This window comes from Xiphophorus maculatus, chromosome 18 (assembly GCF_002775205.1).
Source record: "Xiphophorus maculatus strain JP 163 A chromosome 18, X_maculatus-5.0-male, whole genome shotgun sequence".
Taxonomy (NCBI): domain Eukaryota; kingdom Metazoa; phylum Chordata; class Actinopteri; order Cyprinodontiformes; family Poeciliidae; genus Xiphophorus; species Xiphophorus maculatus.
The window spans coordinates 31,554,663-31,570,306 of NC_036460.1; the positions used below are offsets into that span (position 1 = coordinate 31,554,663).

Sequence of the window (15,644 nt, forward strand, 5' to 3'; positions counted from 1 at the left end):
ACCCGCGGTGGGTGAGAAGGGAATTTTATATATATATATATATATATATATATATATATATATATATATATATATATGCGCTTCACCTCACCCCAAGTAGTATATACTGTCCATATAGATTTTGGCATTATATCAACAACATGTGAGTGTGTGCCAGACTCTGATAAACACACATTATAGTTCATATTTCTATGGGGCTTTTCTTTAGTCAGCACATGTACATGTTTTAGTGGACAGAGTTAAGTGACTGTGTGTGTGTGTTGGCGTGTGGGTGTGTGTACAAGTGTTTGCAATTATTCAACTTTCTGTTGATGGATGTGTGTTACTATCAACAGCCTAATATCGACATGTGGTGAATACACTGGCCAGTGTGTGTGAGAGTGAGACACAGTTTGTTTTTCCAAACAGTCATACACAGGTGACCGGTCTGCAGAACCTCTTTAGAAGTCCAAATGCTCTCCGTAACTTATTCATGGTGAATTTCCAGCGGGCCTCTGGCTCAGTGACACACGAAATGTAGGCCTTGGGAGAGGTCCACTCCATGACTGATGTTATCATTTGGTGAAGATATTAACTCTGTGGCCATATGCTACTCTATAGGTGTGTGCAAATGTAATAAAGCAAATATAAAATTCCATATGTTGATATTTTTTTGTGTACATTTGAACGAATATGAGATCTCACATTTGCTTTAGAACTTTGTTAAAGAAACATCTTGATGTTGCACTTCTCTTTTCCCCCATTTATTAATCAATATTATACAAGGCAGCACTGCACACTAATAGCATGTGATTTTCCCATTTGGACTCAGTTTTCATTTTCCTTTGGATGAATATGTTATACACATTACAATAACCTATCACATGTTATGTTTTATTATTTTAATGCTATTGGCAACTGCTAAGAGTCTGTAATCTAACATACGCATCTGACTAGTGTTGGTTTCCTGACTGGAAAAATGTAATACATTACTCATTACTGTTACTCATTTCTAAAGCAACATGATTGCTTCATTTATTAGTCCCTGTGGGCAGTAATTGGTTCATCTACTCATTATATTTCTGTTACATGCCCAGACCAAGCGCCTGCTTCAAAAGCTTGGAGGTTATTGTTGCTGTTGTGTTATACGTCTGAGCAACTAAAAACTGCTGCTGTCATCATTTCAATTAAATTTTAAGCTCACCTGTTCCAGAAAATCTAAATGATGGCGGTGGAGTCCTATAGGCCGACCCACATCAACATCCGCAGTGGAAAGGACACTTTAATGTCTTTCTCACATTGTCATCGTTGTGGAAAATGATTCATTTCAACTTACTGAAAAGACAAACTCCAGCTTCAAATTTCACTGAACTGTCACTCTGACATCTGGCTGCTGCTGGAAGGATACTTACTATTGATACTAGACACAAACACCCACCAAACAAATCAAGCTCACTCTTTACTTTACGCTCAGTGGACCTTTAAATAATGTTGTGAAAAAGTTATTTACATTCCATGACAAAAGTATTGTTTGATTTTTTTTTTCATTATTGCAAGAACATCTAATTAATTAGGGGTGAAATGATTAATCGGATTAATTGTGATGAATTGATTTTTATTTATTTATTATTTCATTTTAAATAATGTTTATTATTATTGATGGAAACCCTTTTTCTATCATGGGAGAACAAGCGGAGGTGGTCAAAAATATAAATATCTGGATGTTCATCTGGACAGCAGACTGGACTGGAGACACAACAATGAAGCTCCAATAAGAAGAGACAGAGCAGACTGGACTTGTTGAGGAAGCTAAGATCCTTCAAGGTTTGCAGTAAGATGCTGCAGATCTTTTATAAGTTTGTTGTTGAGATGACAGCATCTCTTCTGCTGTCATCTGTTGAGGCAGCAGCATCAGAGCCAGAGACATAAAAATGTTCCACAACTTGATAAAAAGGCTGGTTCTGTTTTGGGAATAACTGTGGAACCTCTGGAGATGACAATGCAAAGAAGGATTTTTAATAAAATCAAGGAAATTATGGCCAATCCTGAGACGGTCTTAGAAAAACGGAGTGTCTTCAGTCATAGGCTCCTTCAGATTTGCTGTAATACAAGAGATCTTTCCTACTAACAACCTTTAGTATGTACAATAACTCTTTGAAGAATTTGAAATTTGAATTAATTTGAGTTACAACATTTAATATCCCGTATGCACTAATATCCCTTTTTGATCAATAAAATATTTTTGATTTTTGTAGCTGAATTGAAATAATCATCGGGTAATCTAGAAATTGATTAATTGTTAATTGGAAGATACAAACTCTAAAAAAGGCAATTATGCTGAAAGAACAACTCACTCAGAGCAGTAATTAGGCCAAAACTGTAGAGAAATTATAAACATTTACCATTTAAGGCAAAAAAGAACAACCTCTGTGTTATTTTGTTGTGGATTGAACATATAAATATTCTCAATCCATATCTCCACCAATAGCCTAGTTTTGGCTTCACCAGGTTCAGATTCTGATTTTAAAAAAAGAGTTATTATTTAGCACCTTTTGCTGTACAGTTATTATTTGGTTAGTCCAAAAAACACTCAACAGATCAGTCCTACGCTGTTTTGATGTTGGGTTGATTAGAAACGGGTTACCTTTTCACATGTAGTCTAATATTTTAGCTGCAGACATGATCAGTCGTTCACTAAAGGAATGCTATGTTACATTTTAGGCAAGAAACATGTTTCCTTATTAAAAAAAGCAAATAAACATATGCAAATATTTTTAATATTGTATAAAAAAGGCTTAAGTGATAAAAAAAATCTACAGAATGTGCCAAATTTTTATCAGATTGTCAGAATTATTGATTGATAAATTGATTACTAAAAATAATTGTTAGATGCAGCTCTAATATCAATCTTATAACTGTTGAGGTTGTTGATGGTGTCAGCTAGCCTAAAGAAGCAAATATACGTATTTCTGTGATCTCTTGCAGTTAGCAAGCAGCTATTAAAAAAACAGTGTTTTTCTGGGATGTATAAATGAATGGCCTTTTTAAGACTTGCTATTATGTAAATCTTTCCATAGAAAGCTCATTAATTGGTCTATTAAGGGAAAATGGAAACTAGACCGCACGCTTGTACAGACAGCTGTGTGATTTAATGGTCACACAAAACATCCTGTATTTGAATTGGCTTCTTACTCATTTCTCACAAAGCCATTCTATTATCCTGCCGACTGACTGGTTTCTTTGCTATTCACTCTTGTTTTAGTACACTGATATACATCATAAGAGTAACAACATGAAGAGATGTGTTGGGGGAATGGGGTTTGGGTGGGGAAGGCTCACACAGGCTTGGAGGTCCTTCTTTTCCAATCAATCATTCCAAAGGCTTTCTGGCTTCATTTCTAAGCACAGGCACACACACATTTATGCACCCGCGCACGCACACACATAATGATACACTAACAGACGAATAAGAGCCACATGAGAGGATGAATAGAACATAACTTGGTTTGGCTGATTCTTTCAAAGCTAAATGTATTAATCTGTAGGTACTGCTGTTACTGCCCTCTGAAGACTGGATGTCCTTAAACATATTTTTTATGGTTGTTTTAACTCAGTCATTACTTACTCCTGTCCACATTTGACCTAAACAAAGTTGATGTAACTCAAGGTTTTTTTAGCCCATTTATTAACTCTAACGACTTTTCAACCAGATCAGTAGAGTTCTTCATTTCTTCCACCTTTTTCTTTTCCACAATATTCACACACGTCACATAAAGATGGATGGCCATGTTGTCTTTTCAGTGTAATTTTGCTCAGAGGGTCAGTCTAGGTCTAAGTACATATGTCTAATAATATGTAGTGATATGTGTAGCTTTTTACACATATAAATGAGATTTTTCATAAAACCAGGTCTAAAAAGAACATTTCCACTTCACTTAGATGAATAAATGTGAAGTGCTGAGGGTTTAAATATCCAAGTGCTGTGGTGAAGGATAAGAGGAGGATGGAATGGGAACATTTAGACTTCATCCATAAGATCTTAAAGGGCAGTGGGTGCAAAGTTGTAAAGAATAGTGGATTAGAATTCCTTCACAATCATTTCAGATTACTTCAAGTAGTTTTAAACAAGAACTTTACATGCTGATTGATTCTGCAATGTTTATTGACAATTGGCATTGTCATTGCATTACAAACAGACACAGAATAGAAATCAAATGAAACTGTCTACTGAAAGTCTTGTGACTGTGTTTAAATGATGCTGATTTTTAAAGATGTCCAGTTGACAGGCAGCGATGTCATGGGGTCTCTGCAGGCTTTACAGAATACCAGAGGCCTTTCTTGGTGAAGCTTATCTTGGCTATCCAGAGCCTTGTCAGCTTGTAGGAATGTCCTTATGGTATGTACCAGTGCTTCTACATTGGACCTCTGCATCATGTATACACCCTACATGCCATACAATTCCATGACATCACCACATGACCACAAGCAAACCCACAATGCATCCCTCATCACACTTCTATGAGGGATGATAGAAGTTGATATATGTAATGCAGTCTAATTGAATTAAATTTGATTCAATTCAGTTTATTTATGTACCGCCAATTCACAACAAATGTGATCTCTAGGGACTTTGCCAAAAATCATTTCAATTCAGTCATACATACTTACCTTCTAATACATCCTGGTTATCAAGCAGTGCAGCATGATCAGTAAGTTATTCAAAGTAGCTTAAAAAGATTCTAACAAAGGAAAACCAGCAGGTTGTCAAGTCTAATTCAAATCAATTCATTTCCAAAATACTCAATTGATCTAAAAGGTGTTGTGACTCATATTAATTAAAAGTTAAAAACAAAGCACTGAAGCTTGAAAGCATTTGAACCAAACCAGTTCAAGACCCGGAGTTCTTTCAATGGAAAGTTGCATAAGGACACTGACCTGCTATTGTCAAGCCGTCATTAACTCATGCTTATGTATTCTAATAGCTTTTACTGTAATCTAGCAGCCAGTTGAAGACATAAACTGCCATTGAAGACTTGACTATGTAATTTTCTTGGTCAAACTTTGCTCTGCCTGTGCATGTTGGATGGGTGTCTGTCTAACATTTCTGTTGATGGGTCTGCGATCTGTTTTGATATTGACTTTGTCACGGTGTCACTACAGGAAGCTGAATATATATTTTTGTTAGCAATATCTTAAATCTGATCTCACTGGCAAACCTTGTTGTACAATAGTAATAAACCATGCTCCAGACTATCACACAAACCCTCACAATATTGGGATAGTTGACTAACTCTGAACTGTTAGTTAATCATTCTGCAACATGCCCAGAGGGCCATGCTGTCCCCTTACTTTAGAGCATGAGAGAAAAGAGAGTCATAGCTGGAGCAAAAAGGAATGCACTCTCTCCCTGAAAGCTACTCATTCCTACCATGACACACCGTAAGAACAAAAACAGGGAGGGAGAGAGGGTATAAAAAGACATCAGGGCTGAGTGTAAGAGTAGAAAAGGACTTGGGACCCTGACGGAGGCCTGAGAGTGGTACTGAGAGAAGAGATGGTGAGTGTGAAAGCAGAGTGTGGTCATTATAGGTGCCCTTCAGCGTTTCTCCCACCTCCCCTTTGAACCTCTTTTTCTCGCTCTCTCTTCATGTTGCCAGGCCAGAGTTTGAGCGTAATGTGTGGCGACACTGTGAGACGATGAAGAATAATTCCTATATTCAGGGCTGCCACTTCCTGCCCCTCCTCCTCTTCATCTTCCTCATCCTCTCTCTCAACTTCACTGACAAGTCAGGCCTGGATATCATTGTATCATTTATCCCAGCCTCTCTTCTGCCACTCTGCCTCGTTTGCCCAGAGGGAAGTGTGAAAAGTGTGTGTGCAGAGTTTGTGTCTACATGTGTGAGAGCTTCAGCGTGTGAGTGCAATTGTCTATATATGTGTCTATGCCTGTTAGTGTCACTCTGTACATTTGTGTACACTGTGCGTGGAGCTTGAGCTGCCTGCAAATGGGCTTTTGTGGAGGTTTTTTTGGAGACTGCACTTAACAGCTCGCTCAAGGGAGATACACACATACACAGGGCTGTCAGGGTTCACAGAAACGAAGGGTGAGCCAGGGAGGAGTGAGAGAGAGAATTAGGGCGAGAAAGAGGAAGGTAGTGAGAGTGGTGGGAAAGCACTTTTTAAAGCCCTGCTTCTGTGTCTGCTTTGGGTCAAACTTTGTGCAGAGCATCACAAATGGACAAATAGCTCTGAGCGCTCCACCTCACCTTGCCTGCTTTAAAGCTGATTGTGGCAGCAGTGAAGAATCTACTGTCATTGGTGCTGCTGTTGCTTTGCTGTGGGCTTGCTACAGTCATTTAAACTACATCATGCAGGTTGATCCCACTGAATTTTAGTCACTGATAAATATGGCTTCTTATATGGCAGCAGAACTCCAAGAACAGCATTATCCCTAATTAGTAATCAAGACCTCAGATTAAAGTTTCTGATCAGGAAAGAGTCTCATTAACACTTCAATCAGCTTTAGCTTATTGAGTCGTTAGCTCAGACTGCAAACAAGTCTGTTGTGTCATCTGTACTGGACATCTCTCAACTTCAGGGGCTGTTTCTGAGACAGAGTAGATCTGTAAAAATGTCTCCACCACCACATCTACAGAGGCACAGAAGGCGTTGTTTACCAATGTTTCATGATAACATGAATACACATTCATTCATCCATCTATTATCTAACCCTTATCATTGTGAGGTCATGAGGGCTCCATAAATATACAGCTGACCCAAATTTTTGCTAAAGAAAAAAAAACACCTTCACTGACAACACTGTTAGTTTGGGTTGGAAGACATAGAAAATCACACTACAGGAGAAAGAGAAGTGGTAAAAATGTAGAACTGAGCACAGGAGAGTTTGAAAAAAATATATAAGGTGGAGGAAGATATGGAGCAATAGAGGTTATGGTTGTAGCTGGTATGATCAGTCTACTGAAGAGATAATATGAGAGTAATTAATCTGATGATGATAATGATGAGAGCTTTGATGAACAGGACTCTGAGATAAACAGTAGGAAGATGGATGACTACTAGTCATTGAGAAATATAATGTAAACATGATCTAAGTAGTTCCATTTTGTAAAGCAATAACATTAACCTTAACTGCAGTCAGATAATGTGACTACCCATCCCCGTCTTTCCCCAACGTGTGAACACATATCCTGTTAACATCATATCACTTTGACTTTCATGTATAAATATGTATCACATAAAACCAATGTTTCCTGACATAACCCTGCATAAAGCGGTGTGTGTATCAATAAAACATGGAGTCATAAATAAGTGAAAGGATGCATGATGGAGAAGCATCTAAGCTGAGCTTGGCAAAAGCATTCCCCTACACACATGAACCTAGTCTCATATTTAGCATTCTTATTAAATATTCCTGATGTTTGTCTTGAATGTTTCGTGATTTTATAATGAATGAAACAAATATTCCCTGTTATAGAATCAGAAGTAACAACACAGTGACAGAAAGTAAGACTTCACACATGTTGTCTGGGGAGGTGGCAGTATGTTCCATATTTTGTTCTTTGTTTGCTCAAAGGTCTGGGCAGAGATAGATATGTTCAGTAATGTAAGCGGGTATTTTAACCCCAACACAAAGTATGGAGGAATGGTTCTCTAAATGTAGCACAGGTATCAATAGTGGTTCTTACAACCTGTAGTGAGTTTATGTCACTTTTGCCATCTTCCCTGTTGTTGAACTAAAAGCAACCTCAGAGAATCAACAGAAAAATCACATTTGGTGTTTTTATTATTATTGTTATTTTTATGACCTTATGGGCAACCTGTGGATTTAACTGCACATCAGTTGGTTCAGGTCTAGAATTTCTGAGAAACTGGTTACAAAATATTATGATATAAAATATTCCTCTGCTATTGTTTCTGCTATTTGAACTAATAAAAATCGCTGAGTGTGACTGAACTGAGGTTATCCACTGTCATGTGTCCAAGATGAAAGCTCAGCCATGTTTAAACCACGTTAAAACAATTAGAGCAGATGTATGAAATCATCTGCATGATGCTGAACTACAAAGATAACATTATCTCTCCTTTCCACTCCACATCACTCAGATGCAAACAGAAGCAATAGAAGGATGTCTATTTCAGTAATCAGGAAATGAGCAAAAATGATTGAAATAATGAGTAGAATAATCTGGCACAGACTGACTGTAATTTGATTGATTGTACAAAATCCAGAAATGTGATTTTTGTTCTTATTTGTGTCTGTTCTTTGTAAAACCAAGAGTGACTATTTAAAAAAAGCACAAAATATTCCCAGTCAAGTATGGCATAGGACCTATGATGTTGTGGGTTTATTTCTTTTCCTCAAAAATGCAATTGAATATTTTTACAGGATTTCTGAGCAAAGTCTCAGCATGTTATCTGGATTAAAATTCAACTCTGCTCTAGCTGATCTTGTATTCTTCTGCAAATATGGTTCTTCTATAGACTTCTGTACTTATCCTTAGTTCTTATCATAACAAGAAGCCCTTAGGAGCTTTTCTGTGCATTACTGAGAGAGAAACATGTTGATTTATACATAGAGTATGTCTTTAAGTAGTTCCCTTATCCAAGCTTTTGACATCTCGATGAATGCGTAGTGTTCCAGGTCCTCTTGCTTTTCTCTAGTGATATTTAACCTCCTCAAAAGAACCACAAGTTCATATAAAGGCAGCCATGTTCTTTAGGTTGAAATCTCAGATTAAAAGCTGCCTTCTTCATCTTGACCTTTGTTTATTTCAGCTCAGTGACAAACTATGTAATTGATTTTTTGCTTTGCAGTGTGCAGGCTATCTACCTTCAGTCTTCCAAAGGGTTTAGTTTCTTTAAAGTCACCAACTGAAATATGGTCTAATTGACTCACCCTGTGAGCTCGTTTATTAAATACAGGTGGTTGCTGCTCATAAGTATCTACAGAATGTTGATGTTGTACCTGATGGATCCTTGTTCTTCTTACCAGCTCAGTAAATCTACAAGGGTTTGCTTTCATATTTTGCTGCTCTGGTTTCACACTTCCCTCCATGAAAAGCATCTCAGAGGTCCGTGAGTATGTGTGTATGTTGTAGTGAGAATCCAGGACAGATAAACATAGTTCAGTCCTAAATTATTTATTGATCTGTTTGTGTTTTTTTTACTAGAAATATTGCTTGTGATAAGTGATTTAAAGCCTTTTCAGTATTCAGTGGAAATTATCAGTGGTTTGTTTTTGACTGGTCTGCTTTCGCCTTTAGCATTTGCCTATACTGCCATTGCCACAAGCCGGGCCTGGTAGCGGTTCCTTATAGAATCAGTTACTGCTAGTTCAATATGACCTCTCTTTAGACTAAATCAGTTTTGTTTTTGTTTTTTTATTATTATTACTTATTATTTGTTACAATGCATTGTCCTAATTTGTTGCATTTTTCCAAGTTCTCATGCGTTACACAGCCGTCCTTCTAACCAGGTTAGCTACAGAAGTGAACCTGGCTGGACTTCAGGACTTGTGTCAGACTTGTTTCTATGTCCTTCTTCCAAACACAGTGTGCAGCTTGGCTCGGCATATTGTTGTGGGTCGGATCTGTTATGTGATGTGATGAGGAGCGACAATCTCCTGACACTGTGCTGTCCATCAGTTTTCTCAACGGACACCAACACCAGCAACCTTTTTCAGCTTAGACCAGCCCTCCTGTCCAAAGCCACTGACAGGCTTTTCCCAACATGCCTGTCAGATGACATCCAGCTATATATATGTGTGGGCGTGTGTGTGACTGGGTCTAGATGCTTCACTAGTCTAATCCTCCATAAGCAGTTTTTTTTTTCATTAAATGCTTACACAAGAGGAACTCTTTGGATGTGAATACTGTTGATGTTCATGATTTGAAAAAGCTTGTGTTAGCTTTATGAGTTTTATTTTTCCTAAAAACGGAAGAAACAAAAATCTTCCCAAACTCACTTACCCTTAAGATGGATGACAGGTGGGTGGCAAAAATCATTAGAGGGCAAATTATCCTGCATGCATTGGAACAGTGGTAAAACAGTGCTTTAGTTTAGTTACTGGTTGTTAAAATCAAGATAAATATGGCCAAATATGGTTTTGTAACTTTACATCACAGAACAAAATTCAAAAGGAAAACCTGTGTTTGGATCCAGAAATAACTTATGTCCATAATCTATTTATCAAAGTAGCTGCTAAGATTGTGCAGCAAAAAAGAAACGCAACTAAAGCAATGTTTTTTAAAGAGCATTTCAAATCATCATGAAGGCAGAAGTGCAGTCAAAAGTTCAGAGTATTATAGAATAGAAACAGCCTTTATTGTTCCCCACAGGGGAAACTCAGGTGTAACATCAGCAAATAGAAAGGCTCACACAAACAAACAGTTAGTGTTAAAAACAATACATAAAATCAAGATTAATGATAAAAATAATATACTATACAAGACAATAACACAATATACTGTGTGGTTATTAGAAATAGTAATACCAGACTATCCAAGGCATGTGCAGCTTTGTCGGCTCACTATTGAAAAATGTACATAATGTGGATATGTATTTAACATTAAAATAAAAAAGATACAGACTATTTGCAATACAGTATATTAGTGCACTTGTGTAACCACAGCAGAATTATTTAAAAATGAGTAGGAACAGTAGATGATTGTCCAAATGCCAGCATGTATGTTAACACATATTGATTTTGTTGGCACCAGTGATGGTTATGATGTTTAACAGCTGCTGGGATATACTTACAAATTCAACATGGATGCAAAACTAGGAAAAAGTAGCATGTGTATGTGGATGAACGGTTGAATAAGAAACACATTGCAATGCCACTTAAAAACCAAGGTGAGGTCAAAAAGGTGCTTAAAAAGTGTAGACCGTTCATCATTTTAATTTAAAGGTCTGCACATGTTTTTAATTTTTATGGAGTTGGTTGACCTTTACAGCCCAAGTGGAAATTTGTCTCCTTATGCTTCTCACCCTGTAGGACTTCTGGTGATGGTTGCTGCACTCAGAGGTGTCAGTAATGACTTTTCAGAGAACCACTACTATTAGTAACAGAACTCATTTACTGGGCAGAAAAACAGACAATCAGCATAGTAAGATTATATAGGTTATAATAACTCAGTGTTTGCCACAGGCATCTATATTATTGCCATTAGTTGTCACCAGATGTTCTTATCTGCCTTTATTAACTTTAGTATGTTTCTGTAATCTAGTTAGTTACATGTATTATCTTGTTCATGCAACATGTTTTTCTCCCATATTCTTTGTTTCCACAACCAGTTGATTTAGCAGTTTGCTGTTGCTCTCTCTTGGCTCTTGCCTAAAAGCAGCAGTCGGCTAATAAAAGCAGCTCCAAACATGTCCAGTGGAGAGGCGGCTGCCAGTCTACTCCCAGCAAGTATCCAGTCAAAGTCTCAGTCACCACTAGTTTTTCATTAGAGGCCTAATTCAAAGCGGCCTACATAGAGTGTCAGGAGTGTCCCGGCCTGTTGTTTTCACCCTTTATAACACACTTTAATGAGCAGCTGCTGGGAAAGCTGTGGTCAGCTGAGTGTATGGAACTGGTAAGGCTTGGAATAAATGGTCTGAGAAGATGAGGAGAAAGTTCCTGCTCAGGGGCCTGAAGTGCTCCCATCGATCACTTATTTTCTTTTTCACTTTTTCCTTAATCACAGAACCTGTTGACTATCATGATTCATGGCATTAGCTGCTGGCCTGTGAAGTTCAAGCAGTAGGCCGTCCATCATGCAGTCTCAGTGGGAAGTTTGTCCATATACTGCTCAACGGTGCTGCTGTCTTGCTTGTCATACTTTAAAGCGCTGTGATTGGTCTCAGGATGTGTAGACTGGTGGAACATCATTTAGGTGTTAGCATAGTAGCCTTAGCGGTGCCTTTAAGCCTTGTTTACACAAGACAGCTGTCTGGAAAGTGGTGGTACTTTTGGATGTTAAGGTAAAGTTCCACCATTAGACGAGACCTCCAAGTCACCTTGAATCATCCCAGAGACACTATGACTCTGCATTTTGATTCCTAACCTCCACTCCTAAGTTTGGAAACGGTAAAATTGAAAATGGCAGCAACTCCACCCACGCTAGCTTGAACCAACAACAAGGTTAGTGTACTGCTACATGTGGTGCTGAATTATAAGATGAAGAAAAATTAGGAAAATGTAGCCTGGCAGTTCTGCACCAGCAAATCTAACATTTCCACCAACTACGTCTAGCAGCGTCTTGCATCAGGGATGGCGGAAGGTGAAGACTTTCCTCATGACAAAAGTGTTCTGACTAAAGCTCAAAGTCTTTTGAAACTCAAAGAAGTAATATGAAGCCAACACATATAAGACTTATAGACTGTGTGATAAGAGACAAAACATTAAAAAGTTCAGAGGTCAGTATATTGTGGAATTGTATGGAATAATAATAATTCCAGTACACTACATCTCAATTTTTTAAATATCTTGTAATGATGCCTTTGAATATCCTGTATGTCTGCCAGCAGCTGTCATATTTGCTGATATACAGTTTACAGTATGTGTGTGAGGGGTTGGGGTCTTCTGTGTCCTTTACACAGAAGGGTGTGTTAAGCATGGCTTTTCACAGTCCATCAGGATGATCTCCGGTAGATATTAATGAGCTTTTCCTCTGATGTGGACTCAGTCGTCCAACTGGACAGCTTTCTAAGGATTGTGCAGAGCAAGAGCTCACATAATAACCTTGATATGTTTAGAACATCCATAATATAGATAATACTTGAGAAAGGCTTTATTTGTATGGCTGGTTTAGTGAGCTTTGTACATGAAAGATTATTTATTATTAAAATGTAAAATATTTTGTGAATATTTGATCATATTAAAGTGGACTAACTAGGCAGTTAGATGACTCTCAGTCTGTATGTTGCAACTGGCTGCACTGTTTTGGTTGCAAAAGTGAAGTTTTGCAAAGTGTACACACTTCAAATATTTACAAAGAAGCACCTCTTCAGCTAAAAGTCTTTGGCAATGCTTAGAGGGGGATGAAGGGGATGTAACAGAGTGTCAAAGATGTTCTGGCATGTGGAAAATTTGGTTTCCCTCTTAGTGCTTGAAGATATTTTTTTCAATTGATTGCCAAATTTCATGTTGAAGCTTTAGAAAAATTCAGTCTTTATTAAACAAAACATTCAGGTGGTCAAATCTCTAAGCAAGAAACTATTTTTTACAAAACCTCCAGTGGCCTAACTGTTGGCACATCTACTAAGTTTCTACAAAATACATGCAACTGAAGTATTCTGTTTACTTTATACTTTACTTTTGCATATTTCCCATTAAATTCTAAGCAATAAACCATCACTGTTTCTCTGTGGTGTAACTATGATGTGACACAGAGGCCCATTTCTCTTAGTGTGTCCAAATTCAGGTGCTGTATCATTGGAAGGCTGCATTTGAAGGCCAACTATGTCTCACAGCAATTCAATGAAATCTGTCCGATTTGAAGGATGCGTCTGGTGTGTCTTTCTCAGCATCCCGAGATTCATTGTGTTTTGAACAGGGAATTTCTGTTCTTCTAAACAATGGCGGATGAGATTTAAGCATAGGTATATTAAAATTAGCTGTTCAAAAGCTAAAATCTTATGGTGATTGTGTTGCTAGGCTTTTATTATATGCAGACGTGTGTAGTATCATTTTTGTCCCCAAAACGTTTTATGATCAACTTGTCAATTTTAATAAATAAAATGATTAAATTAATTATAGATTTTTTTTAAAACTCTGCAAGATTTTGAGCTCTATTTTGCCATGTTTGGCATCATCATTGCTGCTAGGAGACAGGACATGCATGGGGATAAATCTAAAGGAGACCATGGACATTGAATTTTCACAAAGAATGACACTAAAAATAACAATAATATGTTTTCAGATCAGTTTTTGTGTGGTGTTTTATTGGAATCTTACATGGCTTTTTGACATAAGTTTCTATCCCACATCCTTGGAAAATTTTAGTTTTAACTTAAAATTCTAAATATAGAAATACTTGTTCTTTAAGGATGATACCAAATTTACTAAAGTAGCTATGTACCTAATATTATAATTTGTCTTATAATAAGAGTCATGTGACAGTAGCAGCTCTAAGCAAGTTTTATTTTTCTGGTCTGAAAGCAAAAATGTTTCATTAGGTTGCAAAGGTTGCAGACTTCTGGGCATTCGATTTCATAGCTGCTCTCTTCTGGTCGATGAAGGCCAGATCCTCTGCAGGATGTAGCCCCTGAATTCAAACCCACCCTTAGGCACTGGCCTGGATGAGGTTCGTGTTTATCTGGCCACCATGCAGTCTCACAATCTCAGAAACTCTCTGATAAAGAACTGCAGCAAAGAGTAGCATCTAGTGGACTGACTGTGGGATCAGTATGATCAAAGATCAAATACATCACCTGGGATCGCTACAGGATATCTTAGGAGACAATGCATTTTGATTGAGAGGAGGATGTCTCATTTAATTTCCTGGAACTACTGTCAGGTTGCATGGTCTTTCAGAACTCTTAATCTTTGCAACAATTTGAAATTTAAACAGCTGCAAAATAGCCAAATGTCAGCAGCCTGCTGTGTTGTAAAAACAGCAACAGTTTCATATAAAGTAAACCTTGACCCATTAATAAGAAACTGTCTTAACTAGGAGAAGTAATGTTTTCTAATTTATTTTAACCTTGAAACTCATGTACAGAAACTATCCAATATAAAATGAAAAAGGAAAATGAAAGGACTGTGACTGAAATATTGAGAAAAGCAGCTGTCATGAAAGTCCACATGTTGGTTTTTTCTGCGTTCACATCCCCAGTCCTAAAATATTCACGCTCATCGTTGACTTCTAAAATTTGTATGAGTAGATGTGCAAAGTATTTTGTCTCTGTATTGTCCTTTGATGGACAGGTCGTGTCCCTTGGTGTCCCCTGTCTCTGGTGCATTGACTGCTGGTGATGCATATCTCTCAGGAACCTTGATGCATTACACAAAATGAATAATTGTATGGAAATCACAAATTCTAGTCATCGTCCTATCATTTGTCATGTATATGAATTTGCTTGTACTTTTTACTGAGATTAGTAGTATGTCAATATTTCATGTAAAGTACCATAATTTCCAGACTACTGAGCCCTCCCAATATAAGCCACATCCACAAACTTTGAAAGAAAAAGCAACTTTTTTCATGAGTAACAATTATATATATATACTGTATACAGTATATACAGTATATATATATATATATAATCTAAATCCCTTCTCACCCACCGCGGGTGGTTCTTATCCTCTGAGCTCGGGTCCTCTACCAGAGGCCTGGGAGCTTGAGGGTTCTGCGCAGTATCTTGGCTGTGCCAAGGACTGCACATTTCTGGACTGAGATGTCTGATGTTGTTCCTGGGATCTGTTGTAGCCATTGGTCCAGTTTGGGGGTGACTGCCCCGAGGGCCCCGATGACCACAGGCACCACTGTGGTCTTCACCTTCCAGGTCCTCTCCAGTTCCTCCCTGAGGCCCTGGTATTTCTCTAGTTTCTCGTGCTCCTTTTTCCTGATGTTGCAGTCGCTTGGTATTGCTACATCTATCACAACGGCTTTCCTCTGTTGTTTATCCACTACGACAATGTCTGGTTGGTTCGCCAT

The 15,644-nt window shown here is 37.8% G+C and overlaps 1 protein-coding gene across 3 annotated transcripts in view; it reads left to right on the top strand.

Moving 5' to 3' along the window:
• bcas3 (BCAS3, microtubule associated cell migration factor) overlaps positions 1-15,644 on the top strand; it is a 342,270-nt gene that overhangs the window by 314,734 nt on the left and 11,892 nt on the right. The gene's annotated exons all lie outside the window — the stretch shown is intronic.